The following is a 9244-nucleotide window of genomic DNA, read 5'->3' as shown; positions in this document are numbered from 1 at the left end:
CGCTCAAGTCGCCGCAGCTAAGTATCGCCTTTTTCTCTCGCGTTTCCTAGTTTAGTTAAGAGTTACATTGATTGTTTACGTGGTTTGTTTAGCTAAGAATGATATATCTTGCACCTGTTTTGTAGTAAGAGCAGCGACTGTTTGTTAGTGAATTTAGCAAGTTACTTAGCACACTCAACACGCCCTGTCTGTAATCAGAAGCTTTACACTGTAGGCTGTGATTATTCGCATGTATCTAGTCAGATGAATGATCTGAAATGCATCAAAAGTCATGGAATGAGAGACTTTCTGGGCGTTGGTGGTATAGTGGTGAGCATAGCTGCCTTCCAAGCAGTTGACCCGGGTTCAATTCCCGGCCAACACAACGTTTTCTTTCTAGGCTTCCGCCAATAGCCATCATTCAAGCTATTGCGACCCTACTAAGCCTGCACTTACCGCTGTTTTCACTAACACACTTCTGGTGAACCGTTGCGCATGAACAGATGACGAATAAATGGCCTTACACTAGTATCCCACAGCACCAGCTTCGTCTGTAGAAAAACAAAGGTTCCTCTGCCTGCTGCAGGATACCCACATCACACTTGACTCGCAGACCTTTACTGCGCCCTCTTGCTTGACGTGGGCCGTGCTCCCAGAAGCGCTGTAACATACATGTGCACTTGCGTGCAAAAGTATTCGGTATTACATTTATTTGACGTGTTCATTGCTTGAATATACTTTAAAAGCTAATACACTCCTCTCCATGCTCACCAACAACAATGTTGGCGACGATGACGGCTAAAGTAAGGAGAAATAGAAATGCCACTTCCATTCACTCCAATTACTATTGTTGTTATTATTACAAGGGAAAACTATGACCCTTGGTCATCAGTGTCTTGGGCGGACAGTTATGTCATTTAACAACATCCAAGATACCCGAGCCATCAGTCATGGCGGCAGTCAGACACTCATGCAATGTTTGAAGGAGAAAGTGTTCAAATAGAGGAGCGCACAACTCTCTACGTGGCACCGATGTTAACTAGTTTTCACAGAAACCTGTGCTATGTGGCTCGTTGGTCTAGGGGTATGATTCAAAGGGTTCAAATCCCGGACGAGCCCTTTGTTTTAGTCTTCTCTCATTCATTTTCATTTTGACAGGGTACTTTTGCCAACATGAAAAACATTTCCTTCATGTATCATGACTTCATTATGGTAATATCTCATTTCGTATGTTTCCAAATAGGCCTCTTAACAATCATCTACAAGCCTACATATACCAGCATGATTTCATACAATGTGCACGATATGTAGTCCATGTCTGTCTCTCTGTCTCTCTAGATATATGTTTATAATTGAGTTGATGATAGTTGCATCTGTGCGCCAAACTGTGTCTGAGCAGCAGACTGTAACTTGAAATAATTGCATGAAAATGTCTGTATCTTCTTAATTTTATGCAGGTTAGTTCAGCTAGTAAGAAAGGTCACTATCTTTTTTTTATCTTTTTCTGTAACTAAACCATTCAGTCTTTCTACATGATGCCGTAAATCCAACATTTCCCCAATTCGCTCCCTGCGAGAAGACAATGCGGTGTGCAATGAAAGTGATAGCCTGTCACTTGGCACTTCAGTTCTGCGTACCACCAAGTCTTATTAGACTCCTTAGTTCTAACTGCAAGTTCCCTGCCATGTCCATGAAAGGGGATTAAATCCGTATTGAACCATTATCTAAAACACAAAACTATGAGAAAGCTTTCGTGATCTATTGGTGCGCATCGCTACCTTCCGAGTAGTGGCCAGTACTACTACTACTAAAGGTAATTATACTAAGGAACGAATGAACGAAAGAGAGAGTATCATTACTCAGTACACTTAGAGGCTATGTGTGTACTAGTAACTTGTTACTTGATTTAAGTCACGAAAAGTCGCATCCAACGTCAGTCCCATCCTATGTAATGTGTGATGTCCAGAGCCGGCCCTAGCCATTTGGGGGCCATATGCGAGATTTGATAGTAGCCCCAGAACCATCCCCCCTCTCGATGAAAAACATTTTAGTGGTGCCCATGTTTATGGCGTATAGAGAATGTTTAGTTAAAACTAAAATAAACACAAACATTTAAATAATGCACATCACAGAACATGTATTGCACTTTAACATACACTGTACTTGTTGAAGAAATTGATGTAATAATCAATACAAATGTAAATAGTGCACTATGCATATTGAAATCAGAGCAATAACTAATAAACTGTTTAGGTAAAATAACATCCACACCAAAAATACTCAATACTGAAAATACTGTAGTGCACAAAAAACTGAATTTAAATAATACAATACTATCAAAAATCATTAGCTGACAACTGGCAAACTACTGCAGTACTTAACTACTAGCTGATCATTATCATCATTTGGATGGCAACTGGCAGTAGGCTAGCTAGCAAAGTGAGCTGGATTATTACTTTATAATGATATATAATTTATAAAGACATGTAAATTCCTCACAAAGTTATGACTTAAAGTCCCACTGCTTGGAATTTAGAAAACACAGAATATCACTAAAGTTCACCTGACATTATGTTTATGAACTCCACCACAATATACATTATATCCATCATATTTACATTACATTTAGCATACATATCCCTGACGCGTGTATTGACCTCACTGGAGACAATATGCTCGAGTCACAGATTAAATGCCCCTCTCCCTCTCGGGTTTACATGGTCTTAGTTTATTGCACTAGAGACGAGTTGTTTACCCGCAGCACTGCACAGGGCAAAGGACTGTCTTGTGCATTGCGCCTTGTTTAATACTTTGTTTTAATGATCTTACCGAGTGGTTTTTTACGTCACTGGTGGGGCTACAAAGCCATGAATCGAAGTGTTTTATCAAGTTAGGATTAAAACACGATGTACAGTACTGAACAGTGTACAACAGACCCACAACAATTTAGAGAGCATAATGATAAAGGAAACCACTGATCCGCATTAACCATGAAACGTCCATCAGCAATGTACTTTACCTTGAAACCCACAATAAATGGACCAGACCGTTACCTTGCACTTTTAAAATGCGTCCATTTCGGGAATGTTACATGGATACCATCATCTCAGACATTAGATTTTGCACGTAAACTGTGGGCTTAGATCGTGGAAAATTGTGCGTGTTTTCAAAATTTCTACGCCATTAACTGGTGTTCTTGGGATGCTCCTTCTGTGTGACCGTATACCTCGAGTAAACGTTTACTCGGTCTGCTTGAGCAAGTGGGTTGAAATGACGTGTGTAAGCCGAAAGCCAGTAATGTATTTTGATACCAGACATTACAGCTTTCATGACCAGGGGCGCAGCGAGGATTTCAGGGCCCCATGAAAGTAAAAAAGGTAGCTACCGAAGTGTGACCCATCGGGAGGATAGCTAAACCCGGGGGTTATGCCTGTGAGGAGAGGTTGAGGGGTGGATGAGGAAGCTCGCCACTTGATAGGTCCGGTCGTTGAGGTAGGAGGAGAAACAAGTGAGAGCAGTCCCAGAGATTCCAAGGTCAGCGAGGCAGGAGAGGAGGATGGAGTGATCGACGGTGTCAAATGTTGCGGAGAGACCAAGGAGGATGAGGATTGAGGAGAGGGAGGCTGCCCGAGCACAGTTGAGGGAGTCAGTGACTGCCAGGAGAGCAGTCTCACTGGTGTGAGAGGTGTTTGGAAGGCGGATTGCAGAGGATCAAGAAGTGAGAGATGGGAAAGGAATGCAGAGAGCTGACAGTGGAAAGTGAATAAATAAAACAAAACAAGAAGCAATAAAAAACACACAAAACAAATACCAAAATAGGCTAACGCCCATTGCTTGTGATGCAATAAAGGGACACTGTTTGGAATGAATGAGAATTGTGCATTCTTACAGATGCCCCACAACGATCACACCTTTTGATCGATCAGCTATTTAACTCTTTCATCAACCTCCATTACCTATAACATAATTCTGAGAAATGTACTTTTTCTTTCAAGTGTGCTGCAGGAAACATCCACTTATTTATAATTCGTTTTATGTCACTTGTTTGCTGCAAGAAAGGCAAGGCGAGTAAGGCTGTAGAACACTGCTACATTATGCATCTTGCACTATGGTGTCGGTAATATTGTTTTTTCGTGCAATACTTATTTATATTGTATTCATAATTCGTTTTGTCACTTGTTTCTTGCATACTGTTTTTATTTTGTGTGGTTTTTTATTGTTTCAAAAATAAAGAAAATCTAAGACATGAAGCTATGCAGTTTCTGTGTGAGTGTATGAACACAATGATCGGTGGTGGAATTGGCTGCGATGCAAGGGGACCAGCTAAAATCTTGCCTAGGGCATCAAATTGGTCAGGGCCGGCCCAGGGCGGAATGACTGATGTGCGGTCCTAATTAATCGGCTACGTAAATCATTCCTTTCCGACCGAACCTGTAACGCTCAAATAATTAATCTGTATAATTTAAATCTATAATCTCTATGAATTATTCCTCGCAGAAAAGCTACTGGGTCTGGATCACAACTGGATCTGTTAGGAACGGCGCCGTCATTGTTGGGGGACACAGTCAGCTGTCATTTAACTGGGCAGATGAAATACAGTGAGATTGTTAGCCATCTAACTTCAAGTTAACCTGACAGGGAGCAGGTTTGAGATGCTGGACATGCTGCTCTGGAAACATAGCTGGCTGAACTTTAAACTCGCTACGGAGAATGGAAAATCCCGAGTTAATGCCAAGTTATCCTGAAACTTAGCCGGCTAACCTACTTATCCAAGTAGGAAGAACACATCCAGGTGCCTATATGTTGTTGGTTTCTTTACAATGCTTGTGTAACTTAATAATATATATAATTTTCCTTGTGCAGAAAACATATCGGCACAATTCGAACTTATGCAAGTTTTATTGTAGAATACTACTACTAATAATAATAATTACAATTATTATGATAATAAACACGAAACAGAGACTGATTAGCATACGTTGAGGTTATCAACAAAGCTATTAACTCTTTACCATAATGCATTTTTACTATTAAGTTGTATCTGAAGCATATCATCTTTCGTGAAACTTGATTTGATTGTGTACTTACCCAGCGTTACTTTTCACTTTTCTGTATGTGCACATATTCCTGTTATCCACAAACCACTGTAGTTATTTAAAGCAACTAAACGCAATAACTTCATCGTCACTCTTGTAACTTTAAAACCCAATATTCACTGGCGCTGTTTAAACTGTGAATAACTAGGTGAGTGCATGTTTTTTTCAGATAATGGCCAATTCTACCTGTTCACCAAAAGCAAGCATGTGCAAATATGTACATTTATTATTTGGACCTTATTATATTAAACCTATTGTAAAATAAAATACAATATTAGTAAAGGCAAATACACTCACCTAAAGGATTATTAGATACACCTGTTCAATTTCTCATTAATGCAAATATCTAACCAACCAATCACATGGCAGTTGCTTCAATGCATTTAGGGGTGTGGTCCTGGTCAAGACAATCTCCTGAACTCCAAACTGGATGTCTGAATGGGAAAGAAAGGTGATTTAAGCAATTTTGAGCGTGGCATGGTTGTTGGTGCCAGACGGGCCGTTCTGAGTATTTCACAATCTGCTCAGTTACTGGGATTTTCACGCACAACCATTTCTAGGGTTTACAAAAAATGGTGTGAAAAGGGAAAAACATCCAGTATGCGGCAGTCCTGTGGGCGAAAATGCCTTGTTGATGCTAGAGGTCAGAGGAGAATGGGCCGACTGATTCAAGCTGATAGAAGAGCAACTTTGACTGAAATAACCACTCGTTACAACCGAGGTATGCAGCAAGGCATTTGTGAAGCCACAACACGTACAACCTTGAGGCGGATGGGCTACAACAGCAGAAGACCCCACCGGGTACCACTCATCTCCACTACAAATAGGAAAAAGAGGCTACAATTTGCACAAGCTCACCAAAATTGGACAGTTGAAGACTGGAAAAATGTTGCCTGGTCTGATGAGTCTCGATTTCTGTTGAGACCTTCAGATGGTAGAGTCAGAATTTGGCGTAAACAGAATGAGAACATGGATCCATCATGCCTTGTTACCACTGTGCAGGCTGGTGGTGGTGGTGTAATGGTGTGGGGGATGTTTTCTTGGCACACTTTAGGCCCCTTAGTGCCAATTGGGCATCGTTTAAATGCCACGGCCTACCTGAGCATTGTTTCTGAGCATGTCCATCCCTTTATGACCACCATGTACCCATCCTCTGATGGCTACTTTCAGCAGGATAATGCACCATGTCACAAAGGTCGAATCATTTCAAATTGGTTTCTTGAACATGACAATGAGTTCACTGTACTAAACTGGCCCCCACAGTCACCACATCTCAACCCAATAGAGCATCTTTGGGATGTGGTGGAACGGGAGCTTCGTGCCCTGGATGTGCATCCCACAAATCTCGATCAACTGCAAGATGCTATCCTATCAATATGGGCCAACATTTCTAAAGAATGCTTTCAGCACCTTGTTGAATCAATGCCACGTAGAATTAAGGCAGTTCTGAAGGCGAAAGGGGGTATTAGTATGGTGTTCCTAATAATCCTTTAGGTGAGTGTATAAGCGGAATATATTTGTTATAAATACAGCAAATATAGTTTTATATTCACTGTATTTTCCATTTCATGGGATTCCAGAATAATTTCTGTATCAAATTTAAACTACTGAGATATCATATTAAAGATATAGGAAAGACCAAACATATGTGCAGTGTCCGGTTTTCTTTTTTTTCTTTCTTTCTGTAATTTCTGCTTTAAGTTTAACTTGGTATTCACGTCATGCCATGTGTTCTGTGTCATGCTCACTGTCACTATCTCTTTAGCATTCTGTTTAACTTCTTCATCACGTCAATGCTTCAGTTGCCCATTCATTAACCTAATGGTCACTAGCAAAACATCACCATAGTTCCCAATATTTTTCCTTGACGTCCTGTGTTAACTGAAGTTTAAGGACCTCGTGGCGCAACGGTAGCGCGTCTGACTCCAGATCAGAAGGTTGTGTGTTCAAATCACGTCGGGGTCAGTCTTTTACTCAACATTCCCTGTAATATCACTCAATAATTCCTGCTCTGGAGAGTGTTATTAATATCCTAGAATGCAAACGTTGTTAGTCTAAGTAACATGCATCTACACCCGAGGGGATGCATAAAAGTCAGTCTGGTCTCCTGCACGTTGAAATTATATTTGATTTTAAGAATCCGTATCGTTTGTTATATTTTAATCTGCCTTGTTATAGGCTATTAACAGTGGACTGTCACAATCCGTGTTTTATTCACCTGCTGTATAGCTCCCTTTTATGTATTTCTTGTGCTTTCGATTACCGCCTACCCTATACTGTCTCACTTTCTGATCCCTGGTCGACACAATTCATACACTAATAAAAACGTATAGAAATACTTTAGATAACATCAACACTACTAGGTAATAATAGTAGATGGGATTCAATGTTCATTTCTCGGTTCATGTTTGAGCGATTCCGAGGCCTCGCTAAGGTGCCTTTTAGTGATGCGCTAAGGTCGCTGCACTGTGGCGCGGCACACCGACCCCCCAGGATGTTGCCATATTATTAGGAATATTATTAGGGTTCCACTGTACAAGATCTGCTGCCGTGCTCGGCATTACCAGCAGCTTATCCAGACGGAGGCGCCGGGTGTCACAGAGAGATGCAGGTCGGTGCTGCTAGTGGAGCGAGTCACTCATACTTTGACAATCACTCTTTGGGTGCATCGGGGTGTGTATATTGAAGTCACTAGACTTTCATTGACGTACACGGAGTAGCCTACACAGCATCAGCTGAGTTTGCGCCTGTAGAAAAGCCTGGCTGAATTTCTGCCAGCCCCAGCTCCTCTAGTCCAATAGTGCTATTAGTCAGCAACATTAGATGGCAGTCACACACAAGGTGCTTGAACTTGAGACTGAGAAAGTTTCCAGTTGTTGGAGCGCACCGCTTTCTACGTGGCACTAGTGTAAAGATGTCACTAATGTAAGTTTGTTCGAGATATGATTCTCTCTTAGAGTGCGAGAGGTCCTGGTTTAAAATGCCTTTCTTTTACGGTTTTCTTAATTTCTCATTGTATAAAACACATTATTATTATTTTTATTTCTTGGCAGACGCCCTTATGCAGGGCGACTTGCAACATAAGTGCAAGAATACAGTTAAGTACAAGGCATCAAACATTACAAATTCAAATTTACATTAAACAAAGCAATTCAAGATAATACATTTTACAACTTCCAATGTATACAGTTAAGTACAGTAAGTGCAGTCATACATTGTGAAAAGTAAAGCTAAGTGCCGTCAAGATGTACGACAATTGTCGAAATCATGTATTTGTCCAGTGAATAAGATCTCTTCTCCTCTCATCAGCATTTTATTATGGTATTACCCCTTTTCTGTAAAGATTAGTTGATAATACACATGCATATACTACATATACTATTATCATTTAAAATATTGTAGACAGACGCCATCCGACTGTCTATCCGTCTATTTTTAAATCCATCTAGTTTTGTCCATTTGTCCAAAATGTGGCTAGAGACAGTGGCTTGCTTTCTACCTAGTTCCCCCAGTAAAAGCCATTAACCACTGAAGAAACTCAATTCATTTCTGACAGTCATTTAAGGTAAGGTACATCCTTGCCATTCTTAACAATGACTGTGATGTCATCTACGTAAGCCACCGCTTTGAAAAGTTTCATTAATACACCAGGAACAATCAGCCCAAATAGTCTGTAGGTTATGTAAATGCATCACTACCAGCAGGTGACACACACACACACACACACACACACACACACACACACACACTTTTTTCTCGAGTTTGTTTTTCCATTCCAATGGGTGTCCAAGTTACTCCAACAGTCCAAGTTACACTGTCAATCAAATACATCATTGTCCGTGTTCCACCTTGGTGGGTAAATTCAATAAACTATGCGCTAAATAAAAACTGACCTTTAAATAAACAGTATTCATCTATCGAGAATCTATGTTCATGGTTTGTATAGAAGTATTTCCACATATGCATCTGGACACTCGGGCAAGCCAGCTGAGAAGTCGCTCAAGTCGCCGCAGCTAAGTATCGCCTTTTTCTCTCGCGTTTCCTAGTTTAGTTAAGAGTTACATTGATTGTTTACGTGGTTTGTTTAGCTAAGAATGATATATCTTGCACCTGTTTTGTAGTAAGAGCAGCGACTGTTTGTTAGTGAATTTAGCAAGTTACTTAGCACA

At 40.6% G+C, this 9244-nt stretch overlaps 2 non-coding genes across 2 annotated transcripts; both read left to right on the top strand.

Annotated features, from left to right (window-relative positions):
- Positions 1-292: 292 nt before the first annotated feature.
- On the top strand, positions 293-364 carry trnag-ucc (transfer RNA glycine (anticodon UCC)). Its single transcript has one exon. It is a non-coding gene; the product is annotated as a tRNA-Gly (tRNA).
- A 6604-nt stretch (positions 365-6968) lies between these two features.
- trnaw-cca (transfer RNA tryptophan (anticodon CCA)) lies at positions 6969-7040 on the top strand. The gene has a single exon. It is a non-coding gene; the product is annotated as a tRNA-Trp (tRNA).
- The last annotated feature ends 2204 nt before the right edge of the window (positions 7041-9244 follow it).

This window comes from Amia ocellicauda, unplaced genomic scaffold, assembly GCF_036373705.1.
Source record: "Amia ocellicauda isolate fAmiCal2 unplaced genomic scaffold, fAmiCal2.hap1 HAP1_SCAFFOLD_151, whole genome shotgun sequence".
In the NCBI taxonomy this organism is placed as follows: domain Eukaryota; kingdom Metazoa; phylum Chordata; class Actinopteri; order Amiiformes; family Amiidae; genus Amia; species Amia ocellicauda.
The sequence above is the reverse complement of the archived record's forward strand: the minus strand, read 5'-3'. Positions and strand labels throughout refer to the sequence as shown.